Here is a 17,301-nt window from a genome sequence, read left to right as displayed (position 1 = left end):
TTGGTGCCCAACAAGGCTATCCTCTGTTCCATATGAGGCATGTGTCCTTCCATGTGTACTTTTTGGTTGGTAGCTTAGACCATGGCAACTCTGGGGAGTCTGGTTCATTGATATTTAGTTTTCCCTATTGGATGCAAAACCCTTCAGTTTCTTTAGTTCGTCCTCTAAATCCTCCATTGGGGACCTCTTGCTCAGTCCAATGGTTGGCTGCGAGCATACACCTCTGTATTTGTCAGGCTGTGACAGATTTTCTTAGGAGACAGCTATATCACGAACCTGTCAGAAAGAACTTCCTGGCATCCACAATAGTGTCTGGGTTGTTGTCTGTATATGGGATGGATCCCCAGGTCAGGAAGTTCTTAAACAGCCCTTCCTTCAGTCTCTTTTCCACATGCTGTCTCTAAATTTTCTTCTGTGAATATTTTGTTCTCCCTTCTAAGAAGGACTGAATCATCTACATTTTGATCTTCCTTCTTCTTGAGCTTCATTTCTTTTGGGTCAAAAGTTTTTTGTGGAAAATTTGAATGGTAGGGTATTGTCCTTTCCATGTGAAACCCTGTCTAACTAGTGGAGGTGGTCTATTCAGATTCTCTATCTCCACTGTTGGGATTTTCTGCTAAGGTAACCAATAACGTGTCCGGGAAGCCTCCTCGTTTCCATATCTTCCAATCAGCTGGCAGATGCATATTTCCATTCATGTTCCTGGCCCTCTAAGCTACTTTTTCCATCTGATCTAGCTTCATGGTTTCCTCTGTCCCTACCCTCTTGCACCCTGATCATTTCCTTTGCCACCCGTGACTATTTTCCTTCTTCTAAGTGGGATTGAAGCATCCTCACATGGATCCTTATTGTGTTTTTTTTTTTAACTTCTTAGGATCTCTCAATTTTAGGAAAAATTTTCATGTGCCAACACAATTGAGGCTATATCCCAATTTCATTTGTATTCATCTGTGAATCTGGTTTTATGTTGAGGTCTTTGTTCCACTTGAACTTGAGTTTTATGCAGGATGATAAATATAGATCAATTTGCATTTTCTACATGCAGACCACCAGTCAGAACAGCAACATTTGTCAATGATGTTTTCTTTTGTCCACTGTACAGTTTTGGGTTCTTTGTCAATGATTACATGTCTGTAGATGTGTTGATTTATTTCAGGGTTTAATTTCATTCTGTTGCTTGACCTGTCTTTCTCTGTACCAATACCATGTGTTTCTTATCACTTTTTTTTCTGTAGTACAGCTTAAGGTCATGTGTCTTGATTCTTCCAGAAGATTTTTTTTGTCAATGTTTGTTTTGGATATCCTGTTTCTTTTTCCTAGTTTCTTTCTCTCTCTCTCTCTCTGTCTGTCTGTCTGTCTGTCTTTCTTCTGGTTTTCCATATGAAGTTGAGAATTCCTATTTTTATATGAACATAGAATTATTGTTCCATCTTCTGAGGTCTCTTTCAGTTTATTTATTTTTACAAAGATTTGAAGTTCTTGACATCCAAACAAATGAATACTCATTAATTGCAAAAATGACTTTTATAAATAAAGTTATGTGTACACTAAAAAAGCATGCAGATATTATATTGACATAGAAATTAGATCAAAACTCAAATGCAGTTGTTCTGGATTCTATAAGAAAAATAGAAGGATCAAAATCTTGAGTGAAGGCATTGTTCTACATGAGGGTGAATTCTTAGGACATAAGTTTTTAAAAATGTGTATGACAAATATAATATGTTCCTAGAATTGTACCTTCCATGATAAAAAATAACAGTGGAGAAAAAGTAAATCTGAATTAGGTAAATTTGTCATGCTGTGCATGTGAACTCTCAAATTGAGTGTGAGAGCAAATACTGGCAAATCATATGCATTAGTACTTGAATATTTGCATCCGGGATGAAATAGCAAATGTTTTTTATGCTGGCACTCTCATGTAAAGATGGGAGAGTACATAGAAAAATTTCAGAAGGCCATGGCCTTGCCATCCTGGTAAGCTCAGCAATGAACAACAAAAGGGCTTTGTATTAAAGTAGATGGGAACAACATTTGAAATTCTTTCATGTACTTACACACACACACACACATGCACACACACACACACACACACACACACAGGCACACACTTCAATGTCCACACCCAACCATACTCACATAGATACACAGTCAACACACAGACACGTGTATACAGTCATTCTCAAACAGAATCAAATGTGTGGTTATAAAGCATACTGATACACATTTGTACACATAAACGTACTCATACCCATACATAGATATTCATACTTGCATTCACACACAATAACATATAAACTTACATTTTGAAAGCATATGTATTTTACCTGGCTTCTGTAACCTAGTTTCTACAAACTATCACAAATAGATACAGGATAACACTACATGCCAGCTAGCCTGGTCTTTAGATTAGAGAATTAGACACCAAGTTTCAAAAATAAGTGGAGTTCAGAAGAGTAACTGAAACTGTACTCATGACATATACACAGACATAGACAGAGAAAAAGAGAACATATATGCACAGACACAGTGAAAACTGACAAATATATACAGCAATTTATATAGTAATATTTTAGGTAAAATAAATACAAGCATTTGAAAGAAGCTTATGAGTAAATAACATAATTATATCAGCACTCACTCTTTGTGAAACTGTAGCTAGGAGTAGCAGCATAGAGAACAGGTAGAGACCACATTGGATTTAATATGTGCTCAATGAGTGGAGATTTTTGAGTGGAATGAAAACTGACCCAACTCCCCAGCCATCATGAAGCCATGGTTCTTAGAGGATAATGTACAAACATGCCTTTACTAAACTAGAAAATGTATTAACTACATGTAGTCTTTCAATTTAAATGCAGCATAGTAGAAAATATGTAGGATAAACATTAATCATATAATCACTTTGCAATCCTTCAAACCAGTATGTAGCATGCCATTCAAAAATAAAAGATAAAGATAAAGAATGAATAGCAAGCCTTGCAAGAATGCATATTTTAATATAATACATACATATGTAATCTATTGAATGATTAATAAAATATTGTAGGTATAATCAGCAATAAGATAAATCTTCACTTCAAATAAGGAAAACAATTATGGATAAAATATGAAGGCAGAATACTCTGCATGGTTAACAATGCTGTCACTAAGGATGCACCATTGCATTAGAGAAAGCACAACTGATATACCTTGCAATTGCAGATTTTACCAAAGAACTTATTGTTCAAGATGATAAATTTTATTCAATTTGATATCATGCCACCTTATTGTTTATGCAATGCATTACTTTGTACTACCTGATAGTATAAAATTATGATTGGTTCATGAACATAATAAGACAAAATTCCTATAATTTTACATCCAGGTTTATTACCTATCAGCTTTTGAGTAAGCAGGTTTGCTGCATGTGCTCAACACTGGAGAGCTACGTTACTACCAAATTGAACACACACAAAAATTAAATGTTGTACTCAGAAATCCTGGGATTGCAGATAAAACTCCCAATACCAGCATGAAAGTTTGAAAGAGCTGTTTCTCTCTAAGCACTGGTAAGGAGTAGCAGCTGTGAGAGTCAAATAAGAAGGTAACATAGTTACACCAGCATGCATATGTGAGTAGCAGAGTTACAGAATACAAAATGGAGACAAACAGAAGAAAGTGGAAAAGAATATAAAAATACCACCAAACAGGTGTTGGAGGAAAATAACATCACTTCTAAGCAAGAATTGTTGCCTATTGTCCTTGACACCTGTTTTTAACACTCTGCACAATAGACACAGGCAGACATCTGCAACCTCAGCTTCTGACAGGAGATGCAATAACTGCTTTCATTGGCAATGACATTTCTCACAGAAATAAAAGCAACCTGGTCATAATGTCTGCCAGTCTGTATCAATCTTTTATTAATTATTACATTTACTGCAGTATCTTTATAGTTAAAAGTATGTACTATATGTGAATCAATCACAAACTATAGGGAATGGAAATATCAAAGCAGTCCAAGTTTAGTCACTAGACTGCCTAATAGGGGGAGTGTCAAGAGCACACCTGGCAGAAAATCATGATCTCCAAATAGTCTGAAATAATGAAATACAGTAGGTGGTCTCGCAAGGAATGTGACACACAAAGTAACACCCAGTCAATACATATATTAGGAAATACATAAATGAAGCCTTTGATGGGTATCTTTTGTAGAAGCAACTTTGTGTTTACACCTTTCATTACTGACTTATATTTATACCTGAATTTTTATTTCTAAGTAACATTATTTGTGTCCTGTATGGCATTTTTCAGAGAGACAAATGTGCTAAAAATGGCTAGATAGTATATTTGTGTTCAATCTTCACCCATAAAAATAGAAGACATATAAAAAATGTGGTTACAAGTTTGGAAGTGAAGCACTTTCTAGAACGAAATGCTTGACAAGGAATGATAAAATAGATTAGGGGTGCAACATAAAAATTTGGACTAGGATGAAAGGACAGGAGACACTTACCGATGATGAATGTTTGTTTCTTCTGACCATTCAGTGTGTTTTGTTTGATAGGTATACAGGGGCAAGAACACATTGATCATCATGTCTCCATCCTGGTATACATTATCTGTCAAGGACATCAAACACCTTGGCATAACCATATTGTACTGGAGCATAGAAATCTTCAGCATCAAGAACAAAGAAATCAAAGTTTTCATGGTGATTGTTTCTTTGTGCATAAATGTAACTAACAATGACCCTAGGTGAAGGCTGCAGTAGGTGAAAGTGTATGCCTGTCTTTGGATTTATAAGTGTTTCAGAGTAGAGGACTCTAAGCTACATATTTGTTCTATGTCATTTTGCTCCCATCTCTTGAGAAAGTGTCAACATGTTCTACCCTCAGGCTTTACATCTGAGCCTTTCTGTCCAAGCGAGAAACCCATGGTGGAAAAACATGTCTGAAGATCAACCTCTCAAGTTGCTGGAGTCATTATATCATTATCTCAGTCCAAGAATATCAAAGCTACCAGGGTCCACCCAATAGGGAGTGAGTGTCCATATACCATTGTCAGAAACACCATTTGACATGATGAAATTAAAAAGTCTCTGAGGATTCAAAATAAACTCTACAGAGCAAGGACATGTACAGGAAGAAAATCTCTACATATAAGTACTTTACAAGTCTACAGTATGGTAGGTCAGCTCATATATACAGTGTCTCTGGACTCACTTGAACTTCTCTTAATACCCATTAGTTTGTGCACTTATTTCCATTGCCTAATGACCAAAAAATATAGTAGGGTCTTATTACAAATATTCTGATCATGACCAACAGCTTTTCAATTGAATCAGCAGCCAACACCACACTAAAAAAATATATGCCTGGACTATTTTTCTCATCAAAGTTTTTGGTTAATGGGGTCATATGCCTAATTCATGGAAGATATTACAGGTTTGTTTATGTCAACTTGATATAAAGTAATGTCTTTGGAGAGAAAAAGAAGTCAGTTATGCAAATGTCTCTATGATTGAGTTGTAGGGAGCATAGTGAAATATTTTCTTAATTACTGATTAATTAAGAATATGGAAGGGCTCGGCTTATTATGGAAAGTTCTATTCCAGAGTCTCTTTTGGCCTGGATCCTATAAGAAAGGAGATTGAGAAGCCTTAAGGAGAAAGACAGTAAAACACATATTGAATCAGTGACTGGTGCAGTTTCCTTTCCTGTTTGAGTTCCTGTCCTGATTTTATTGATGATGAATGATGATACAGAGGTAGGAGCCAAGAAAATTATTCCCACTAAAAATTTATTTTTGGTAATTTTTTTTCTTTTTTTTTAAAGAAAACATTTTGTTCATTATTTACTTTTATTACATTTAAAATGTTATCCTCTTTCATGGTTCTCCACCACCCCTGAAAATGCTTCTTCCATCCCTCCTCACCATGCTTCTATGAGGGTGTTCCCCATCTACATACCCACCCCTGGCTCTTCACCCTGGCATTTCCCTTCACTGGAGCATTGAGCCTTCACAGGACCAAGGGCCTCTCCTTTCATTGATGCCCAACAACGCCATCCTCTACTACATATGTGGCTAGAATCATGGGTCCATCCATGAGTACTCTTTGGTTGGTGGTTTATCTTCTGGGAACTCTGGGTTGGTCAGGTTAGTTGATATTGTTTTTCTTCCTGGAACATTGTGAAACTCTTCAGCTCCTTCAGTCCTTTCACTAACTCATCCAAAGAGGACTCAGTGCTCAGATTAATGGTTGACTATGAGCATCCACCTCAGTATTTGTCAGGCTCTAGCAGAACCTATCAGGAGACAGCTATATCAGGCTCCTGTTAGCAAGCACATCTTGGCATGCACAGTAATGTCTGTGTTTGGTGACTGTATATGGGATAAATCCCCAGGTTGGGCCATCCATTCCTTCAATCTCTGCTCCACACTTTGTCTCTAGATTTTCAAAAGTGTGTATTTGGTTCCCCTTTCTGAAAAGTACCAAAGCATCCAAACTTTGGTCTTCCGTCTTCTTGAGCGTCGTGTGATCTGTGAATAGTTTCTTGGCTATTCCAAAGTTTTAGGCTAATATACACATTCAGTGAGTGCATACCATGTGTGTTTTTTGTGATTGGGTTACCTTATTCAGGATGATATTGTCTAGTTTTATCCATTTATCTAAAAATTTCTTGAATTTGTAGTTTTTAATAACTGCATAATATTCCATTGAGTAAATTACCACATTTTCTGTATCCATTCTTCTGTTGAAGGACATCTGGGTTCTTTTCAGCTTATGGCTATTCAAACAAGACTTCTATGAAGATAGTGGAGCATGTATTCTTGTTAGATATTGGAGTATATTCTGGGTATATGACCATGAGTGGTATAGCTGGGTTCTCAGGTAATGCTATGTCCAATTTCCTGAGGAACTGCAGACTAATTTCCAGAGTAGTTGTACCGGCTTATAATCCTTCCAACAATGGAGGAGTGTTTCTCTTTCTCCACATACTTGCCAGCATCTACTATCACCTGAATTTTTTATCTTGGCCATTCTGACTGGTGTGAGGTAGAATCTCAGGGTTGTTTTTATTTTCATTTCCCTGATGACTAAGCATATTGAACATTTCTTTAGGTTGTTCTTGGCCATTCAAGTTTCCTCAGTTTAGAATTCTTTGTTTAGCTGTGTACCTTATTTTTATATGGTTATTTTATTTTCTGGAGTTTAATTTCTTGAGTTCTTTGTATATATTGGATATTTGCCCTCTATTGGACATAGGATTGGTAAACATCTTTTCCCAATTTGTTGGTTGCCATTTTGTCCTATTGACAGTGTCCTTTGCCTTACAGAAGTTTTGTAATTTTATGAGGTCCCATTTATCAATTCTTGATCTTAGAACATGAGCCATTGGTGTTTTGTTCAGGAACTGTCCCCTTTTGCCTAGGCATTTGAGGATTTTTCCCTATGTTCTCTTCTATTACTTCCTGTGTATCTGGTTTTATGTAAAGGTCCTTTATCCACTTGTACTTGAGATCTGTATAAAGAAATAAGTATGGATCAATTTGCATTCTTCTACATGCTGATCTGCAATTGCACCAGCACCATTTGTTGAAAATGCTGTCCTTTTTCCACTGGATGATTTTAGCACCTTTGACAAAGATCAAGTGACCATAAGTGTGTGAGTTTATTTCTGGATCTTCAGTTCTATTCCATTGATCTTCATGTCTGTCTCTGTATCAAGACCAAGGTGTTTTATCACTATTGCTCTGTAGTACAGCTTGAGGTCAGGGATGGTGAGTCCTCCAGAAGTTCTTTTAATGTTGAGAATAGTTGTTGTTATTTTTGGTTTTTTTTTTGTTATTCCAGTGAATTTTTAAATTATTCTTTCTATCTCTGTGAAGAATTGACTTGGAATGTTGATGGTTATTGCATTAAATATGAAATTTCTTTTGGCAAGATGGCCATTTTTACTATATTATTCCTGCCAATTCACAAGCATGGGAGATGTTTCCATCTTCTGAGATCTTTGATTTCTTTCTTCAGAGACTTGAAGTTCTTGTCATACAGATCTTTCACTTGCTTGGTTAGATTCAAACCCAAGTATTTTATATTATTTGGAACTATTGTAAAGGCTGTTGTTTTCCTAATTTCATTCTCAGTGTGTTTATCCATTGTGAAGATGAAGGCTACTGATTTGTTTGAGTTGATTTTATGTCCAGCCACATTGCTGAAGTTGTTTATCAGGTTTAGGAGTTCTCTGGTGGAAGTTTTAGGGTCACTTAAGTATACTATCATATCATCTGCAAATCGTGAAATTTTGACTTCTTCCTTTTTTATTTGTATCCCTTTGACTTCCTTTTGTTGTCTAATTGCCCTGGCTAGGACTTCCAGTATTATATTGAATAGGTAGAAAGAGAGTGAGCAGCCTTGTTTAGTGCCTGATTTTAGTGGGATTGCTTCAAGTTTCTCTCCACTTAGTTTGATGTTGGCTACTGGTTTGCTGCATATTTCTTTTACTATGTTTAGGTATGGGCCTTGAATTCCTGATCTTTTCAAGGCTTTTACAATAAAGAGATGTTGAATTTCATCAAATGCTTTCTCAGAATCTAGTGAGATGATCATATGGTTTTATTCTTTGAGTTTTTCATATAGTGGATTACATTGATGGATTTTCAAATTTTGAACCATCCCTGCATTCCTGGGATAAAGCCTATTTGATCATGATGGATGATTGTTTTGATGTGTGTTTGCATTTACTTTCTGAGGTTTTTATTGAGTATTTTCACATAGATAGTCAAAAGGGAGATTGGTCTGAAGTTCTTTCTTGGGTCTTTGTGAGGTTTAGGTATGAGCATAATTGTGGCTTCATAGAAGGATTTGAGTAGTGTTCCTCCTGTTTCTAGTTTGTGGAATAGTTTGAAGAGAATTGGTATTAGGTCTTCCATGAAGATCTGATAGAATTTTGCACTAAACCTTTCTGGTCCTGGGCTTTATTTTTGGTGGGGACACTTTTAATGACTGCTGCTATTTCTTTAGGGGTTATGGGACTGTTTAGTTGGTTTATCTGCTCCTGATTCAACTTTGGTACCTGGTATCTGTCTAGAAAGTTGTCTATTTTGTCCAGATTTTCCAGTTTTGTTGAGTATAGGTTTTGTAGTGAGATCTGATGGGTTTTTTTTTGTTTTGTTTTTTTTCAGTTTCCTCAGTTTCTGTTGTTATATCTTTCTTTTCAGTTCTGATTTTATTAATTTGGATACTGTCTCTGTACCCTCTGTTAGTCTGGGTAAGGGTTTATCTATCTTGTCGATTTTCACAAAGAGCCAGCTCATGGTTTTGTTGATATTTTGTACAGTTTTTTTTGTTTGTATTTGGTTGACTTTAGCCCTGAGTTTGATTATATCCTGCCATCAACTCCTCTTGCTTCGTTTTGTTCTAGAGCTTTCAGGTGTGCTGTCAAGTTGTTAGTGTATGCTCTCTCCAATTTCTTTTTGTAGGCACTTAGAGCTATGAGTATTCCTGTTAGCACTGCTTTAGTGGAGTCCTATAGGTTTTAGTATAATGTATCCTCATTTTCATTAAATTCTAAAAAGTCTTCAATTTCTCTCTTTATTTCTTCTTTGACCAAATCATTATTGAGTAGAGCATTGTTCAGTTTCCATGTATATGTGGGCTTTCCATTGTTTTCATAATTATTGAAGACCAGCCTTAGTCTATGTTGATCTGATAAGATGCAATGTATTATTCTAATCTTTTTGCATCTGTTGAGGCCTGTTTTGTGAGCAAGTATATGGTCTATTTTGTGTCGCTGTTACTCCTCTCTGACCTGCAGAAAGTAAATGCGACTCCTGAGTTCTTCCTCAAGCAGTTTATTCAAGCCTTTGATACAAAAATAGCACACCTTCTTCTTCTGCGTCCAGCTTATATCCCCTTAAGGCCAGCCAACAATTTTCAGCCATGTGGCATAATACTATGGACACTCTACTAGCGAAAACTGCATATTATTTATATATTCCTAAAAAGGCTTGTTTATGCAGGTATAAACATTTGCCTGGCTGCCTGCCAGGTGCCATCTTTTTGGGAGCGGCTCTCCACAATTTTGGAGAAAGTACCATGAGATGCTGAGAATAAGATATATTCTTTTGTTGTAGGATGAAATGTTCTATAGATATCTGTTAAGTCCATTTGTTTCATAACTTCTGTTAATTTCACTGTGTCTGTTTATTTTCTTTCTCAGGTCTGTCCATTGCTGACAGTAGGGTATTGAAATACCCCACTATTATTGTGTGAGGTGCAATGCGTGCTTTGAGTTTTAGTAAAGTTTCTTTTATGTATGCAGATGCCCTTGAATTTTGAGCAGAGATGTTCAGAATTGAGAGTTCATCTTGTTTGTATGTATCCAGTTTGAGAATCTACATCTTTTTATTGGGGAATTGAGTACATTGATGTTACGAGATATTAGGGGAAAATGATTGTTGCTTCCTGTTATTTTTGTTATTAGAAGTGGATTTATGTTTGTGTAACTCTATCTTCTTTTGGGGTTGTTGGAAGATTACTTTCTTGCTTTTTCTAGGTTTCAGTTTCCCTCCTTGTGTTGGAGTTTTCCATCAATTACCCTTTGAAGTGCTGGATTTATGGAAAAGTATTGTGTAAATTTAGTATTGTCATGGAATAGCTTGGTTTCTCCATCGATGGTATTAGAGAGTTTTGCTGGCTATAGTAGTCTGAGCTGTCATTTTTGTTTCTTAAAGTCTGTATGGTATCTGTCCTAGCTTTTATAGTCTCTGGCTTGAAGTCTGTTGTAATTCTTATAGGTCTGCCTTTATATGTTACTTTACTTTTTTTTCCCTTACTGCTTTTAGTATTTTTTCTTTGTCTTGTGCATTGATGTTTTGATTATCATGTGATGGATGGAATTTCTTTTCTGGTCTCATTTATTTGGTGTTCTGTAGGCTTCTTGTATGTTCATGGATATCTCTTTCTTTAGGTTAGGGAAGTTTTCCTTTATAACATTGTTGAAGATGTTTACTGGCCCTTTAAGTTGGTAATCTTCACTTTCATCTATATCTACTATCTTTACATTTGGTCTTCTCATTGTGTGTCATATTTCCTGGATGTTTTGGGTTAGGAGTTTTTTGCATTTTGCATTTTCTTTGACAGTTTAGTCAATGTTTTCCATTGCATGGTTATATTCTCCAAAACTTACTTTCTTGTGGGCACTTAAATGCTTTACCCTTCCTGCTAGCTCACAACCTACCATGGGTAGTGGAAATGAAAGTTTAATAAGGCAAAGGAGGTTGTGGACCTGTTCTTTTGGCAGGCTTTTAAAGGTAGACCTAATGATTTTTTTATACCCACATTCATATACCTGATAGAAGCTACCATGCAATTCTAAAACTCCAGTACAGAGCATTGAAGCACATATTTGATTCTGAGTCAGAGCCAGTTGACAGGTGATAGAGCTGGTGCTCAATAGCCAGACATGCAGTGTAATCTCAGCACTGGGAGGATAGAAGAACACAGATGCACCTAAACCCTAGAAGACACAAAGTCTTTTCCAAGATGGCTGGGTTAAGGGCTTCTCATTGCCACTGACAAATATTTTTTGTAAGTCCATGTGGTTCCCTTTCCTGAACACATAATATAAACTCCAACAAGGAAAATAATGGAAACTAGCAATCATTGGTCTTTAATTTCTCTCAACATCTGTGGACTCAATTCCTTAGTAAAAAGACACAGGCTTAAGACTGGATATCCAAAGAAATGAGCTCCTGCCAATCCCAGTTGTAGATATAATAGCTGCTCAACATAAGAGAGGGCAGTTCAGGTTGTGCCAATCTTGGTCACTGTGGAAACAACCATATGTGCTGGTGAATGTCCTCAGTGTCTGCTGGTATGTCTCTTGTTTTCATACCTTACTTTCTTAATTTGGATATTGTCTCTGAGGTTTTTTTTATTGATTTAGATAAGGGTTTAATTATCTTGTTGAGTTTTTCAAAGAAAAACCTCTTGGTTTTATTGTTTTTTTTTATTTTTTTTTACTAGATATTTTATTTACATTTCAGATGCCATCCCCTTTCCCCATTTTCCCTCCCTAGAAAAACCCTATCCCATGACTCCTTTTCCTTTTTGCTTTTATAGATTTTTAAATGTTAATCAAAGGCTTTATAAGTTTAGTAATGCTCAATCAGAAGCATAATCCAATACCCAACCTAGATATATCAACTATCTTTGACTGGTGGAGACATGTGAACATCTGCCTCCATGCCCAACCTATCTTTCTTTCTCTTTCTCATCACCTAGCTTCTCCTCTCCTTCTTCTTCTCCTCTCCTAACTCCTTCTCTTCCTCTCCATACTCCTTCTCCCTTAGATCCTCCTACATATCACCCTTCATGTTAAGATAAAACTTTTCTCTCAAAATACAATTAGAGCATAATTATGCCTATTTGTACCAGTGAGGTACAAGATAGTCCTAATACCCAGTCCATCATTTTGTTGACTAACCAGAACCTCTGCCATCTCTCTTAACTAAAACACTTAGTTTTGAGCCTGGCTTTTTTTCTTGGCTTTAGAGTGAATGTCAACTGAAAACCATCCACTCAGATCTTTTTTCTCAAAGTAAATAGACAGGATTGGGTATGAGACTATAGGTTTTCAACCCCTTCAAAAATCCAGAATGACTGAGTTAACTGAAATTATGGGAAGCACTAAGCACAGCTTCTAAAACTTAGCCAATTTATAGAGACTGCTGAACACCTGGACAGTCCCTATACTACAGAATGTTGAAGCATCTAATCTTCAGCCTTCTGGCCCAGAATCATCTAACAGACCCCAGTGCTGCAGAATTATTAAGGGCTGATTACTCTGTCTTGGCAGATATAATCAGTCAACTATTCTACAAGTGTGTCCTTTTCTGGACAGTAATTTGTCTGTAGATGGAAAGAGGCAATTCTTGCCTAGTGGCTGTCTCCCCAAAACTGGAATAGTTCAAAAAATGCTCAATTTCTTAGAATCCAAGACAGGAAGATGCCAGGAGCAGACAAGTCTCTAATCAAAATGAACATTAATATAGAAATGTTTGTAACATCAATTCTATGGACTTCTGATGTTTTGAAAACCAACTATCCATGTAAGGTAATCTGGACTGTTGTCTGTTAACTTCTCTCAGCTATTTCTAAATAAAATATAGAAAATGCCCTAACAATAAACTCAAAACCATGAATTTGCTATAGTCCCTTAACTCACAGGCTAACCATCTCAAATCAGTTAAAAAAGTTAAAGAAGGACAGGGTAGCCTTTCATTCCTAAATGTGTTATACGCAAAGAACTTTTAGAACTGATTTCATTGTGTTCCATATGTTTGAGTATGTTGTATCTTCAGTTTCATTGTAGTCTATACAGCCTTTTATTTCTTTATTTCTTGTTTGACCAAGTGATATTTGAGAATAAAGGTGTCTTTTTTTCCTACAGGATTGTAGGATTTTTGTTTATTCTTTTGTTGTTGATGTCTGCCTTTAATGTATGGTGATCTGATAAGATACAAAATGTTATTTCAATGTTTATGAATCTGTTAAGAATACTTTTGTGACGGTCTTATGACATGATGAGGTACTATCTATCTTTGTTGCTGAAGTGTGTTTCTCATATGCAGTAAAATTATGGACCCCTTTTTTGAATCTAGTCTGTTATTCTGTGTCATTTATTAATGAATTGAGTCCCTTGATGTTGTGAGATATTGATGACCAACTGTTAAATCCAGTTATCTTGATATTGGTAATGTTACTCTGTGTGTGAACATGTGTGTGTGTGTGTGTGTGTGTGTGCGTGTATGCTTGTATGCATGCATACATGCACATGCACATGTAATTTCATTCATTTGGATTTATCAATTTTTTGTTCTTCTTGGGAGTAGTTAACCTACATGTGTTTGGCTTTTTCTTCTAGCCTCTTCTCTAGTACTGGATTACTAGAATGGTGTTGTTTAAATTTGGTTTTGTAATAGAATATCATGATTTCTCCATCAATGGTGATTGAACATTTTGCTGGATATAGTAGTCATGATTGGCATCTGTGATCTCTCAAGATTTCAAAAGAAAAAAAACAACTTTATAGGTCCTTCTTTTTTTAGAGTTTGAGTTGAGAAGTCACATGTACTTCTGATTAGTCCTCCTTTATATGTTACTTGATCTATTTCCTTTGAAGCTTGTAAATTGCTACCTTTTTCTGTTTATTTAGTTTTTTTTTTGATTATTATGTGATGTAAGAATTTTCTTTTGTTGTTGAATCTGTTTGGTATTCTGTACGCTTTGTGTTCATTCATTGACATTTACTTCTTTAGGTTAGGGAAGTTTTCTTGTATGATTTTGTTGAAGATATTTTCTCATCTTGAAAATGGTAATAAGGAGATATATAGGAAATCATGCAGATGATAAATGAAGAAAAATCAACATGATCCACAAATGAAGTCATCACAACCAGAATATAAGAGATGGAAGAGAGAATCTCAGGTGTAGAAGACTCAGTAGAATAAATTGATGAATAAATCAAAGACAATGACAAATATACAAATTTTCTAACACAAAACCTCAAGCAAATTTGGTATACTATGAAAAAGTCAATCCTCTTAATAATAGAAATAAAAGAAGGAGAAGATTCTCAGCTCAAAGTTTCAGAAAATATCAAGTCACTTTCAAAAATATATTTCATAAAAAATTGGTCAAGCTACAGTAAACATGGGAATTTTATGGAATAATTGTTGTATAATGTTATTTTATACTAGTTTGAATTTTGTTTCGTAAAACATAAATAATTTTGTATATTGTAAAATATTTATTTGTAATTTGTTGGGCTGTAGTATACATGTGTGCACACAGGCATGGGTCTGGTTGTATTGAGTTGTGGGTCTTGCTTGTCTGCCACTCCAAGGGGCTGGGACCAGACTGGGGAAGCAGAGGCATAAGAATTGGTCTGTGTTTACTCTACACTGAGCAGGGCAGACTTTGGACTGTAAACAGCTGCAGGGATCCGAACACAGTCTGAAACCCTGTGAGGGCTTGAGCTCTTGGGTTCGTGATCCCCAGGCAAAGGCAGTAGCTTAATTGGCTATGCCTTCTGGCCTTTAAGTATCTCATGAATATGGAGATGTCTTGAGGCTCTGCAGCCTGTACTCAGCCCTCTACCTGTGATTCTTGACTGATGGGCACAAACCTCTCCTTGGTGGGGGTTGTGGGTGGCTGAGCTATGTGAAAGGAACCAAGGGTCCCAGGAGCAATGCCAAACTTCTAATGTCTCTATAGGGTCTCTAGGGTTCAAAGAATGCTCAACCAGTTACCCAGCTGCTTCTCACAGCCCACTGCACCACAGTAAATCATATAAGTTATAGATGGCTGATTAGAAGGTTAAGACATTCAGAGATAATTTGATGCAGGACATAGAACATTCCAATGTTATATATACACTGAATATGTAACTAATCATTCAGCCTTGTGGGGTATATTATGTTTTGCTGCAGTTTAACCTGAGATTGTCTGTTGATGTTCCTCAATCCCTAAAAACATAACTTGAGGTATTTTAAGTACAACTTATTTCCACTGAAATCTATATGTCATGACTTTCAAAGAGTTCTTTTCAGGTCTCATGAAAATAATATAGCACTTGGGGATAAAAATACAGCCTAATATCCCTGCACTGGAGGCCACGTTAGAGAAGACTTCCACAGCCACCACAACATTCTCGTTAGTACTATGGTAGACAGGGAGAAATGCAATCCATACACTGCAGAACACCAGCATACTAAATGTCAGAAACTTGGCTTTATTGAAAGTGTCTGGCAGGTTCCTGGCCAAAAAAGCTACTATGAAGCTGTCAATGGACAGAGCCCCCAAGGTATCGTAGGTTGCAGTAGAAAGCTGTGGCTGAGCCCTTGTTGTACACAATCATGATCTGACCATATTCAGAATGTGCATCTTCATCCACAGAAGGAGGAGAAGTTACCAGACAGATTCCAGAGAAGATAATTTGTATAATTGTACAGATGGAAATGAAAAACTTGAGTGCCCCTTATCTAAGAAATCCTCACATTATTCTTCCCACAGTTATGGAATTTAAGAAATCCCCTCATCCTTCTTCCAGGAGTTGTGCTCTTGAAGGCCAGGATTACTTTAATGGTTTTGGTTAAGATAGCAGATCCAGCCACTGTAAAAACAACTCCAAATGTGGTCTGCTGCAGGATGCAGTTGGCTATGTTGAACTGACCAATGAACAGAAAAGAGCAAAGAAAACAGAATGTGAGAGAGATGAGTAGTATGTAGCTGAGAGTACTGTTATTGGCCTTTACAAGAGGAGTCTATTGGTACTTCACAAAAACCAGAAATATAAGTGTGGTGATAGTAGAAAAGCACAAGGTCATGCATGCCAGTGTCATCCCTAAGGTATCTTCATAAGCCAAATATGTCACTGTTTTTTGAAGGTAATGGGTTCTTTCTGTGTTGTCATTCTGATCATCTACACACTTTACACAGTGATCCACATCTGGAAAGAAATTCAATGTCATATCACCATAACAGCTATGATTTTTTTTTATCATGTGTCACATATCCCACACACAGAGAGAAGGAAAACACTGGCAAATTTCAGCCAATTTTTTTGGAACAATTGAGGGCAATGAATAAGGGGCTACAAATTTGAATATTTTGCTCCCTTAGTTACATTAATGAGTACATTTCTCATTAAGTATCAAGGAAATAAATTAATATTGTCTTCTTTGGTCATGCATATTCATGACACATATTTTTATCTCCAAGTTAATACAACATATGTGTATATGTGTTTTCATGTATATTTGTTATGCTATGGTAATTTAGGCTGAAATTTCACAACAGCAAATTTATTACTCATAGATCTCTGTTCATTGGTCCTGAGAACCAGGCTCTTTTTCTGTCTGTTGGATATTATTAGTCTTTCTTCACATGTCAGAAGACATAAGTTACATCCCTCAAAAACATGTGAAGAACTATGTGACTCAAATCATTCAGTTTAAATGCCACACCAAGTAAAAATTCTTCCAAGCTTGCACTTTAAAAACTGCATCTTTTCATGGGTTAATTTTGTTTTTTAAGTTAGCAGAAACTAAATTTATTTTTAAAAAGGGAATGTCAAGAAAGAATAGGCTTCTATATGACTGGGCAGTAGGCACATCTGTTGGTGTATATTCATAATTAATTATTTTTGTAAGAAAATGTAGATACTGGTGGGTAGGACTAGCATGGGAAATAAATTCTAGGTTATATCGACTAATTAAACTAAATGACTTATAGGGAGCAGGATAGGA

The 17,301-nt window shown here is 36.2% G+C and overlaps 1 pseudogene; it reads right to left on the bottom strand.

Annotated features, from left to right (window-relative positions):
- Window positions 1–4,617, bottom strand: part of LOC117722290 (vomeronasal type-2 receptor 116-like) — a 29,488-nt pseudogene extending 24,871 nt beyond the window's left edge.
- Window positions 4,618–17,301: the final 12,684 nt, after the last annotated feature.

This window comes from Arvicanthis niloticus, chromosome 17 (assembly GCF_011762505.2).
Source record: "Arvicanthis niloticus isolate mArvNil1 chromosome 17, mArvNil1.pat.X, whole genome shotgun sequence".
NCBI classification, from domain to species: domain Eukaryota; kingdom Metazoa; phylum Chordata; class Mammalia; order Rodentia; family Muridae; genus Arvicanthis; species Arvicanthis niloticus.
Note: the sequence above shows the minus strand (reverse complement) of the source record. Positions and strands in the feature narration are given on the sequence as shown.